The sequence below is a fragment of the Topomyia yanbarensis genome, chromosome 3, assembly GCF_030247195.1.
Source record: "Topomyia yanbarensis strain Yona2022 chromosome 3, ASM3024719v1, whole genome shotgun sequence".
NCBI classification, from domain to species: Eukaryota; Metazoa; Arthropoda; class Insecta; order Diptera; family Culicidae; genus Topomyia; species Topomyia yanbarensis.
In genome coordinates, this window is record NC_080672.1 from 275,774,991 (window position 1) to 275,788,658 (window position 13,668).

The 13,668-nt window shown below is 34.8% G+C and overlaps 1 protein-coding gene and 1 long non-coding RNA gene across 4 annotated transcripts in view; one reads left to right on the top strand and one right to left on the bottom strand.

The window, feature by feature from the left end:
- LOC131690904 (G-protein coupled receptor dmsr-1) overlaps window positions 1–13,668 on the bottom strand; it is a 623,822-nt gene that overhangs the window by 46,783 nt on the left and 563,371 nt on the right. The window lies entirely within an intron of this gene.
- LOC131690908 (uncharacterized) lies at window positions 1,887–6,582 on the top strand. The gene is made up of 3 exons (XR_009305652.1): window positions 1,887–2,536; window positions 6,387–6,467; window positions 6,529–6,582. It is a non-coding gene; the product is annotated as an uncharacterized LOC131690908 (long non-coding RNA).

The window sequence follows — 13,668 nt, forward strand, 5'->3', positions numbered from 1 at the left end:
TATAATTAGTCCAGGTGTTTGCGTTTCGCCTTCGTCTCTTCAGAACCACGGCACTTGACCAATACACCCGGCTGACGCTAATTCCAAATATATTAAAATTCTCACGTTGTTTAGTTGAGACGGAAAATTATGACTCGTCTTATCTTGAAAAAATTGGATATTGGTTAATCTCCATCTCGCATGAATGAGAGAAGATTACGATGCCTAATTATAGGCGAAAGCAACCTTGTTAGTATTTGCACAATAGCAAATTCGTTTTCGCGTTGAATAAACTTATTACAAATTATCAACAATTAATACTAGTTTATTCGTAAATCTCAATTGAAAGTGTTAGCTAGGAAAGTAACAATTAATATTCTATTGAATATAATTACAGCTTTTCATTTTTCTTATCAATTCGTTTATTTGCACAAAAAAATGTTTTCCCAAAGACGTGAATAAAGTGCCATGAATTCTGAAACAATCACGTTACGATAACAGGTACCATGAACAAAAATCAAGTGTGTTATAATTATGTTCCATTTTCATTCAGTAACGCCTAGATGACGTTTTTATTTGTGAAGATATTTGTTTTTGTTTTTTAAACTTCAGTCACTGTTTCCGCCGTACTATTACTAAATCGATTTTCTGTACATGAACTAGATCACAAATTTATGAACATCATTCATAAAATCAAAGTTTGAATCGTGATTTTATTCATAGTTTTTTGAAAATATATTTTCTCGTGAACTATTTCACGAAACCCGTAATATTCTTCATGAATTCATTCAATCATCGTGAAATAGTTCATGATTCCAAAAATAATAGTGACGATCCAATATCCGTGCTCGTGAAATAGTTCACGTAAATTTCAAAATCCGCGTAAATGAAAACCGCGTAAATTTCAAAACCCGTGTAAATGAAAACCGCGTAAATTTCAAAATCCGCGTAGATGAAGACCGTGTAAATTTAAGAATCCGCCACGGTAATGGGAACCTCGTTAATGGATACCGCGTAAATTAAAAAATCCACGTAAATAAAAACCGCGTAAATTTCAAAATTCGCGTAAATGAAAACCGCGTAAATTTCAAAATCCACGTAAATTTCAGAATCCGCGTAAAAAAAACAGCGTAAAAAATACCGCGCAAAAAAGCTGAGTGTATACGTGAGCTGATTCCTGATTGCTAGTGAATTAATCACAACCCACCATTTATGAACTAGTTTACAAAACCATGAAATAGGTTTTATACATTCATATTTTTCATATTTCATGTTTATTGATTCAAATGCTTGTAAAGTAAGAATATTCTCTTATAAATTACTACAATTGGTGATAATGTTGTACAAACCACAAATAATAAATTCAAAAAATTAAACAAAAAAATAAAAAAAAATTATATATGTTATCAAGTTCCTTAGTCTATTGCTCATCCCAATCCATCTAATTTTCTCCACTCAAGCAGTTCAAGCACTCACTGTAGAATCTTGCAGTAGATAAAATAGTGTGAATATTATCAGGCAGTTGATTCCATAGAATTATTGCCCGAACGAAGAAGGTACTACCACAGATAACAGACATTTAGGCTAGAACAAAAAAAAATTAAAAACCTGTGTAAACTTTCAAATTGATAAACGTTGGAAACCCGTGTTTCATTATTGCCATCTGCGCAACTGTTTGCTATACGTGTTTGACAGCTGCACTCTAACTGCATTGTATCGATCACTGCGCCATCTACAAACGTTTGCCAAACGTGTTTGACGTCTGATTTATTCGGAATCTCAGTAGCGGGTATTTACACACGATTCAAATCGAGCCTAAACGTCTGTGGTACTACCGTAATGAGAGGAGTTATGCTGCGGTACAACGTAGTGTCTTACTCTAGCGCTTCTAAATGGCCGTAGTTTTTCAAGCAGATAGTTTGGACCCAACAGGGAGTAAGCTGTGAACGATCGGAGGCGCTAGATCGAAAGTAGCCGCGTCGCAGCGCCGACTGACCGACCGAGCGAGAGTGCAGAAGAAGGAGAGAAGTTTTGTGATCCTCGTCGTTACTGGCCCAGTGAGCCGTTCCTGCCACTTCGCGGATGAAGAAGTAAAATATGTACTTCACGACCAGAACTGCCAGTTAATTATTACTGGTGAAGTTCCTAAATTAGTCAAGTCTCGTCAGCCGTAGGGAGGCCGTGGTGGAAAACACGGGCCAAGAATATCGAATACAAGGTGTTAGTGTTGACATTTGTTTTGTTTTTCTCTCGAAAACTGGAAGCCGTTTAAAAATATCCCATAGTTTTGTGGGTTCAAACCAGGGCTCCTGAAGAGAATACGAAACATCGAGCAATTAGTGAAGGGATCATCAAAAATAAGTAGCAAAAAGTGTTCAAGTGTTGGTTTTCTTTTTTGGGTGCAAGACGCTCGGTGACAGTGACGACGAAGAGTTCAAATTTCGGCGGACGGTGTAACGGCCTAAAGCTGGCCACGGTTCGCTGTTAGGAGTACCCGAGCGAGCCCTAGGTCTAGGGCTTCCGGGGCGGCCTCCAACATGGGCACCCCAGTGAAATGGTGAGAATCTGATCAGCTGATGGTGTAAATATATTTCAATGTTGTAACCGTATCCAAATACCGTTTGTATATTGCAAAGTTTTAAAAAAATGATCGAAAAGAGATAGAACTTCACGTGCCTGCATAATTGCAAGTGTAAATAAGAGTGCATAAAATGCTAATTGCTCATTGCGGATTTTTCGAGGATCGGATTATGACTATGCAGCAAACGATTTGGCAGCTATGCCGATAAGTGTATAGTTTACTTTTGCAACACTCGGCAGTTTCTACGGGCGGTCTGTGGATATTATCGCATATACAAAAAAATGTTACCATGCTTTCCATTGGGATTCTTAGAACTTTTGTGTGTTGGCTTGAAGCAGAACATGTTTTTTTTTAATTTGAGGAATCTGACTTATGAAGCATGTTGAAACACATTAGCGCTCGGTTGGATATGTGCGAGCTTGTTTAATTATATTCTAACAAGATTCGAATTCCTGCAAAGGCGGGGAATTTGTTGCTTGTGGTCATTAGTAGATCAGATTAGTAATATTTGGCAACGATCAGTTTTTCCTTTATTGAACTACGATATTTCTGTATTAAAACATATTCATTTTGTGGTCGCATTGCCTGCTTGTGGCGAATCCTAGACCTGTACCTGTCCTTCAATCCAACTCCGTAATATCTATGGAAGCGTCGCTGAGTCGGGGGCCTTCCTTAAGTAGGTATTACATCAACATTTCCTACCCTATCCTAAGTATCGGTGAAGATGGTCGTGGCCGGCAATAACGATTCTCATGCTATTGGTTTACTGAACTCATAAGAGATAAAGTTCATTCCCGATCATTTATCTCACAAGCAAGATGAGTTGAGCTACCTATAGGCAACATGATAATCGTTAGTATGCAATCTACGAATAGCACCGTGCTTCGCAACGCAACGCAACGCAACGCAGATAGTTTGGACCCAACAGGTCAATAGTTTTGAATAAGGTAACACAGCTTCTCAGTTTAAAGAATTCATAAAAAGAGCAGCCCAAAAGCTGCTTTTGTAAATGTGTTACTCTGCCGTCTCTTGATAAATTACAGACCCAACGTAGGGTAGACGCTCCCTTATTCATCTCATTAGTAGCACGTCTGGGAAAAAATTCGATTATTCTGCAATATACATATAATTGACATATAATGAAAGTTTTTGGCAAACATAGCTAGCTACATATAGACGCATGACCCACAAAGCTTGAAAATTAAAACTTTGACACTAATTTCATTAAAAAATGTTTTAAAGTTGTCACTATCGTGCCCCTGATTTCATCTCAATGCTCCTAAGAGTTCGTCTTACAGTTCCCAAATTCGGCTTAATTAATGGAGGTAAAAAAGAATAAAAACCTCCCTGTCAAACTCAACTGGAATTTGAATTGGATTTTCGAATGACTTTCATCAGAATTCCAACTAAAATGAAACGACCGATTCCGAGTAGGGATCGGCTGTGTGATTTAAGCACGGTTTCTAACAGAAATCAGCCAATTATATTCCGACTAAATTCAATGGGGTTTAGTTACAATATTTAGTTCCGCTGAGTGGAGAAATCTTGTAATTTTCCAAAGTCATTAATAAACCAGACGCTGATCAGTCGCTTTGACATTCTTGACATTCACTTCACATATGGGTTGTGATAGCGTAGTTCTTCAAAATTAAAATCTTCTCTTCTTTAGGTTTACTCCTTAACAAAATAACCTCAACTCTTTAAAATGATCATTAAGCGAACTGTCCAGCTGCTTGGAGAATATATTCGCGAAGAAACAGTTCAGATCACATTAGTAGTCGTAAAATTTGTAGAAATTATTTCTCGTTTGAAAAATTTGTGCTATGAATGTGATGGTTTGTCCGTAATTTTCCTCCAAAGTATTTTATCACATTATTGGCCTTTTTAATTCATCGAATACGATAATAACAAAGGCCATGAATAGAACCCCTGATTCTCAGGAGTAGAGTTAAAAATAATCGAAACCATTTTTGACGGCTGAAAATGAACCTGATGTGACCCGTGGAGAATAGAAAAAATATTCATTTAAAAATCCATGTGATTCATTCAGTTTAATATCGTACCATAATATTCATTTAATTAATTATCTAGATAAATGTTTTCAAGTGTTGGTTGTTGTATGTCAGAGCAATATTGGTAGCGAGTTGAGTCGACATGAGAGATGAGATCAATAATCGTTAGTGAGGCAGCTCATCTCACCATTACTGCTATACATGACATTGCTCTCGCTCATCACAGATTCAAGACGAAGGTTCATGATTCTCTCTCCGCCTTTCACATCTACTTAGTTCATAAGAGCCAGTTAGTTACAACCAAGTCATCGAAGAAGTAGCATCAATAAATTGTTATTCGATTTTGTATTCTCGGCTTAAATAAAGGTGCAAGTTTTTTCCTGTTCGCAAACCGCGACAAGTTGGTCATTATTTGACACGGTAGCCTACCCGATTCAAATTCCTCAGCTGCAGCTCACTGTTTTGCGCTGTGTAATTGACTTGGTATCTGTCGTTCAGTGAGTGGCATTTCGGCCTATGATAGCGAGAAGCAGGAAAGGGTGAGCAACTTTGGCGATTCTGGTTCCCTACGCAACATATAAAGTAATAGTTATCATCGCATATAAAGTAATAGTTATCATCGCTTACATTGTGCCAGGGCATACTTTGATGCGTTTGATTCGTTGCTGGACGTTCGCTTCGTGCAATAATCGAAGATGAATGGAAACCTGTATTGAATGAATAGGCAGTTTGTTCGTTTGACGTTTTCAATTGCGTCACTGAATATTGAAAATGAATGCGACTAAATGTGATCAATGATCAATGATTCATTCAATGAATTTGAATATTTTTAACTCTGATTACGAGTATTGTGACCCTCCGTGCGATAGAAGTCAAATCAAAACAATCATTATGTACTCGATGTATCTTGCTGTTTCATTCATTTGGTGGTGTTTTCAAGATTAATGTACAGTACGTACTAGAGATGGGCAAACCGATTCAGTTTGGTGAGTGAACCGTTTCCGATTCACTCACTAAAATCGACTCTTATGTTTCTCAAATACTATTAGAAAGAATGTTGACGTTGAAGGCAAGTATAGGCGTTTTAGCATAATTTCGAAAAGAGTACGGTAAACTAAGTTTCTTTCCTTCCATCAAACAGTTGGATCATATGTGAGTGTGAGAGGAGGTTCTGTTATTATTTGACAATCTCCAATATAACTGCAACCGTTGTATTTGACGAGTCTTCCCATTTAGACGTGATTTTTTAAAAATCTTTTCAAATGCCAGCTGTGACAATTTGGAAACCATGAGAGGGCTTTGCTTCACCTTGGGTTGATTGAAACACTTTTTTTAACATTATGTTGGATATAACAGCTGTTTTGTTGATGTTGTATTTCGTGAAAATAACCCGTATAAATAAATACCATCCCCATCTTCGGAACCATTTCCTAACTATTCATATAATACTCACCATATTGGGAATACTATTGATACATTTTACCATTATAATTCAAATATTACACGCAGCGAAATTTCAAATGCTTAAACCAACAATATTCATTTTTGATTTAAATCTTCACTCTATTATTGATTCAAAACTCATTTATTGTTAAGTATACATTGTTTTATTGTTGAACTAACAATATTATTTTTACTTCAACCAAATTGTGTTTTATCTTAGTTTTGCATAGTAGCATATCAGCGTGTATTGTGTATTTTTGTGTGTATTCTTTGCACCGTAGGTATTTTTCTTCATAAATGTTAGTAAGAAAACCAAAGCAAACCGTATCATAATTATTTCTTTACTAAATGTAAAATTTCTGTTTTCACAGACTTTCCAACCCAGTTGCAACATACAGGACAGTTCCGGGCTAGTGCTACAATTATATACTGACGTAAAGGAAACTCTCTGGGTAAGTGCCAATATTAAAATAATTTAAATATATTGAGTCATATTATCTTTCTAACTTTCAGAACAAATCGGAAATGATGAAACTTGTCTGACAAATGAACCTGTAAGATATTGGCACAATTTATTATAAATAAAAATTCAATAAAAATATTGTTTTATTTTTATTTAAAATAAACATTTAAATAGGAATTGTTTACCACATTATTTGTTGCTTCAAAATCAGAATATTGTTGAACTAATCGTGCTTACATCATTCGATCAATAACAATGTCAATTGTTTCAACAATTTTATTGTTGATTCAACCGACAATGTGATTTAAATCTAGAAACGTCAAAACCAGAATTTATTGTAAAAATAATATTATGGATTAAATCAATTATTGAATATTTTTAGCCCTGAGATAATAATAATTATTATTGAGTTTGAACCAGAATATTGTTATATCTACAATACATTTTTCTGCGTGTATACTACCGTACTCAGTTTAGTTACCATTTCCAATATCTTCCATGTATCCTATTTTAGAGTTTTGTATATTACTTTGTAGTTTTGTGCCAGTGCTGTGGTGGTCTCTGTCATTCGCATATCTGTTTACCCTGTTCCAAAAACCTGTAGTTTAACATGACCAAAAATCCTAACCTCTCAGTAATACGGCGATACCTCAATTGGATAAAGCGTCAGTTTACTTAGCTTTCCTCAGAAGCTGGCGCGTAACAAAATAAATCTTCATCAATCGATAGAATTGAGAAGGAGCAGGGAAGAGATTTTTTTCTCCACTTAATATTTTATACATCGCTAGATTTAAAATATGCATGTCACCATAAACTGTATGGTTCTTGAATGGTATGTTGTCAAAATGTATACGGAAAAAACATATTTTGGTATGGTGACTGTTCTTAACAACCCGTTGTTTGTATGGTCAAGAATGGAAAAACGATAATGGTTATGTTCGATATTATACCAGGCAATGGTTAATCTATTGTTGAACGAACCATATTGAAAATGGTTTTAAACGTTTGATGCAATGGTTGGCATATGGTATATATTTATGCGGGAAGCAGTGTTCAATGTTTGTCATTCATTTCGTTTCATTCGCTCTAAAGATACATAATCTTGGCAAACTGTCAAATCGGCTCATTCAGTTCTTGTTGGATCTCATTGGGTTCATAATAATTAGTCACATTTGCAGTTAATCGTAGTTTAAGAAAAAAAGCAGTTCATTCATTCTTTTTAAAGAGTCGATTTTTTTTATCGATTCGTGATTCATTCGCCCATCTCTAGTTCGCACATATTTTCCTTCCATATTCCTACACGGAAAAGTAAAACAACCCACAGAATAAGTTCTTTTAACTTAAATTTAGGTAGTTTTCAGTTTGGCGTCGCTTTCGCACTTATTAGTGTTGTCAGAAACAAAGAGAGAGATTCGACTCAGTCCAGGTCTTCCATGGAATAAGGTACTTTTGAGTTGTTTGAAGTTTACTCAAAATTAGGTAGATTCAACTTAAATTGAAGTATATTTAACTCAAGATTGAGTATAAAAAATCATTCAATGAGTTGTGATTTTTGCCGTGGTTAAAGGGAAACTACCTTCAACACGGTTTACCTAATTTTACCTTATTCCACGATACCCCGAGATTGAGTCAAAAGAGCTCAACTTTTGGTAGTTTTTCGTATCCGTGTACATGTATGTGCTAACGCTAAATATGAAAATCGCCGACCAAAAAATGACAAGCGCTCCAAAATATCCAAATAGATCCAGCTACCTTTTGTTGGTTGGAAAACTAGGATTTACTATTTATTCGATTATTAATCTTAGTAGATTATCTTGGTCGATTAATCATATCAATTAATCAAGCTTTCGACGCACAATAATAAATCACGAACTACGAAACTCCCATTTTCATATGGATTATGAGTGTGTGTTTGTGTAAAGCGAATGACAGCTATCATACACGGAACAATACCTAATAATAGATGGATTAGAAAAGTCGTTTGTTGGATTAGATTGACACTGGCAGATAATCATTGTTCCTTATTTCATAGTTGTCGTCACTCTCCTTACATACACTCTGTAAATTACGTAAACAAAGGAAGCAGCTTGCTCTGACTTGAATCCTAGAAAACAAAACAGAGCACTATCAGTAACCACATTCTCCGAAACTATCGTTTACACTTGTTAAAAAGTTTAAAATTGCGACTTGCAATCTAAAACTTTTTATCATAGGCCCTTTCATGAATATCATTGCACGGGGAAACGCCCAATGCCACCCACTGAGAAATCACAAACAAGTGCTTGAAAACCGTCCTACACGGGTCTCATATTGGAACGGGTGACCAACCGAAGACCTTTATCAGACCACAATAAAACAGATTGTTATAGAGGGAGAACGTACACCGGCCGAAATCAGTGCAACCAAACAAACCAACATGGAAAATGATCAACATTGTAATAGATTTCCATTTCATGCAACATTTGATAAATTTGGCTTAACAAGTTAAAGTTACCAATCAAAATTCTCTATGAAATTAGTCGTTATGATTAATTAAAATTGGGATGCATATTACTATGTCAATTATCGACATGCTGTTTGAAATATTTGTCGGAAATCAACAATCGCATATATCGTTTTGGCAACATTGTTCGCGCTTTATAGTGTGTGTAATTAGTATTTTGAGATGAATTTAGGAAAAATCAAATAAAATTTCTAAATAAAATTTAGAAGAAATTCATCTCATAGTTTTCATATCATAAAGAAACTATTTTAAATTTCTGAAGTGAGTGTTTTATTCGAAATTTGGTGAAGAATCGTTCTGTGGAACAGTAGAAGTGAGTAAAGTTCGAATTGTTGTGCAATTAAGTGAAATATGTCGGTGTGTATTGCGAAGATTTAGCTAGTAACGATGAAGAAAATTGTCTAATGAGTGCTTTCTTTTCAAATTATTATAAGTTTGCTGTACCTATTTTAAGAAAGTGATAAATGGTAAAATATAAGTTAAGTTCCAAAGATTTTTTTTTTTTCGTTATTGAAAAGTTGATTCTTTAAAGTCGTGTTGTATAATAAATGATAAAGTTGAATAATCAGGAAATGAGATATTTAGAGGGGCTGAGATAAATAAGGGAGCGTCAACCCTATACAGTGATTCAAGGCGATTCTCAAACGATCCAAAATACCAGCAGATGCGTTTAAAATCAATTCCAGTCCATAGGAAAAGTGTGGCCGCAAGAGAGAATTAAGGAGCTTGATTTTAGATGATACTGGTAACATACCCGCCGTTAGTCTTAAATGACGTAGTCCAGCATAAATTTTTCCGCATTGAGAATTTACTTGAGAGTCCGACTCTAAATTATTTTGAACAATTGCAATGCGGATTGCAAAAGTACCAGATGATGCTGTATGGGGAGCTGTCCCGGTTAACGATAACTCGAACGAACATGTTTGCAGATACGTCATTTAGTAGGACAACTGTCAGTTTGTTGGTCGAATTAAATTTGGCATTATAAAATTTTAATTTTTTTTTTTATTATTTTTGAGGAATTGAGGTTTAAAAACAATATGGATGTACTCTTTAGGACACCCGCTATCAATACAAATGAAAAACTGCGACAATTTTTCCAAATTGAACATCGTCTGCGAACATGTGGAACATGCAGACTTGAAGTACTGATGGAAGATCATTAATGAACAATGAGAATGACAGTGGACCGAGTACTGATTCTTGGGGTACATCTGACAAAATCGTCTTAGGGCACCAGCGGCTGCTCGTTCAGTGGGCCATAAGCGCGACTTCCGGAGGGTTAATGAGATAATTTCTTCAGTAGTTTGTAAAGTAGTAAAGCTTTTGAAAAATCAAGCAAGAGTAAAAAAAAGCAACGACTTTTTAATCAATGACCTTGTGGATATCATCATGCAACTTAAGCAACAAAAAGGTTAAGGTATTCGTGAACTAGTTCATGATTCCTAGTATAATAGTAACAGCTTACCATTCGAGCTCATTTGCTCACACAATGTGCCACAAAGAGCGAAATACACCGATTAAAAATAGAACAGCACAAAAACACTGCGAAGTGCAGAACGACCCCACAAAGAGAAACTTGAAAACGAAAAAGAGTAAAATCTGTGCACCAAGAGCTGCAAAATTTTGTTCAAAGAGTCACTTTTTTGAAGTCCACTTTTTGTGCCTCCCCTCACTGGAAACCAGGTAGGAAGGCGAATCAAACCACAATTCAGATAAAGTTTGATCTGCAGAACGTTTCTAAAATGTTTTTTGTTGCCTTCTCTGCTTCCGTGCGCGTGGGACCAAGAAGCACACTAAAGAGCCTCTTTATTTGCACTCTTTGTGGTGTGCAGCCATAGAGTAGAATGCATGTATGAATGCAACACATTTCGGAGTGAAGAGGTTTATTGTGAAAGAGAAGAGCGGTGGTTCGCATGAAAAGTGCAAAGAGCGTTTTTTATTCTTCTCCTTATTTGTTCTGAGGTGCATTACATCCCTGGAGCTCGAGCAATAATTCACAAAATCGAAAAATACTATTCATGTATATGTGAACTGATTTATGAATCAGCGACTGACCATTTTCTTGCAGGTTCACAAAATAATAAAATCTCATTCATAGAAACGTGAACTGATTCATGATTCCTAATATAATAGTCACACCTGACAATGTGCGGCCGTGAAATAATTCACAAAATAAAAAAAAAATCGTTCATGTGCTCGTGAACTAGTTCATGATTCCTAGTATAATTTTCACGACTCGGACGGAACGATTCGGAATCTTGAAATAGTTCACAATATTGTAATATATTAATCATGGATCTGTGAACTGGTTCATGACTCGTAGTACATGATCTATCTTGAGTGCTTGTGACATCCGTAATAATGTTCTATTTCATACAACTCTGCGCACGTGAAATTGTCATGTGAACTATTTCACAAAATTTGGGTTTGTCGTGTAATGTCATATATTTGTGTACAGCCTATAGCGACTAGTAATAGGTGCGAGCAGCAGATATAAGAAATCTATTAGGACCTCGAACGTCATTATTCATTCGATAATGTTCAATGTGTTGTTTTGAAAGAAAGCGAAAACTGCTCTGAGTATCAAAAATATATTATAGAGCCACGAATCTTGTTAGTGATGTAGCTCACAAAACAAGATACCGCTAATCGTCTACGGTTTTCTGAACCAAATCATATTCTCACGTTACTCCGGGCACAAAATCCGATAGTAATTAAACATGAACAGTAGTCATTCCTATCTAATTCGAAAGTGAACTCAAGAATAAAATATCACGATTACGTCCATATAAATTAAGAAAAATGTGACTAAGATCCTGAAATCATGAACATAAATTACACTACTTGTGATTAAAATATCAAACATCGTGACTATGATCCTGAAATCATGAATACAAATCACTCTAAGTGAGACTAAAATGTCACGATAACGTGAATAGAAATTACGGAAATCGTGACTGAGATTCTGAAATCATGAACATAAGTCACACTACTCTGTCAAAAATATTCAACACGAAACCAGCGAATAAAATATCACAAAAACGTGAGTATAAATTACGCATATTTTTGCTAAAACCCTGAGATCATGAACATGAATCGAGCTACTCTACCAGAAAAAAATCGATTATAAACTCATGAATAAAATATCACAGTAACGTGATGAGAAATTACGAAAATCGCGACTAAGCGCCTGAAATCATGACGTTTAAATGATATACTTTTTAGATGATATACTATAAACCAGTGTATCTCCAAAGTACGAACAAGACTCATAACAAAACCACAGTAGCCCTACCAAAAATTGCAATGCAACGCCCTAGCTCAACTAACCCGACAGGATATGCGCAGAAATCTGATAGGGCTGCCAAATCAAGACTTACAGAAATCTAGCAGAGCGGTCTCTGCGGGAAAATTTGCTGGGACATTCTTAGAACTGACCATAGGGTGCTTGCAAAGCGCTTATGTATTGACCAGCCGTTGTAGTATTTCAACACATATTTGTAAAATGTTATTTTACAAATGTTATATATATATATATATATATATATATATATATATATATATATATATATATATATATATATATATATATATATATATATATATATATATATATATATATATATATATATATATATATATATATATATATATATATATATATATATATATATATATATATATATATATATATATATATATATATATATATATATATATATATATATATATATATATATATATATATATATATATATATATATATATATATATATATATATATATATATATATATATATATATATATTTCATGATTTCAGAATCTCAGTCACGATTTCCGTAATTTCTATTCACGTTATCGTGACATTTTAGTCTCACTTAGAGTGATTTGTATTCATGATTTCAGGATCATAGTCACGATGTTTGATATTTTAATCACAAGTAGTGTAATTTATGTTCATGATTTCAGGATCTTAGTCACATTTTTCTTAATTTATATGGACGTAATCGTGATATTTTATTCTTGAGTTCACTTTCGAATTAGACAGGAATGACTACTGTTCATGTTTAATTACTATCGGATTTTGTGCCCGGAGTAACGTGAGAATATGATTTGGTTCAGAAAACCGTAGACGATTAGCGGTATCTTGTTTTGTGAGCTACATCACTAACAAGATTCGTGGCTCTATAATATATTTTTGATACTCAGAGCAGTTTTCGCTTTCTTTCAAAACAACACATTGAACATTATCGAATGAATAATGACGTTCGAGGTCCTAATAGATTTCTTATATCTGCTGCTCGCACCTATTACTAGTCGCTATAGGCTGTACACAAATATATGACATTACACGACAAACCCAAATTTTGTGAAATAGTTCACATGACAATTTCACGTGCGCAGAGTTGTATGAAATAGAACATTATTACGGATGTCACAAGCACTCAAGATAGATCATGTACTACGAGTCATGAACCAGTTCACAGATCCATGATTAATATATTACAATATTGTGAACTATTTCAAGATTCCGAATCGTTCCGTCCGAGTCGTGAAAATTATACTAGGAATCATGAACTAGTTCACGAGCACATGAACGATTTTTTTTTATTTTGTGAATTATTTCACGGCCGCACATTGTCAGGTGTGACTATTATATTAGGAATCATGAATCAGTTCACG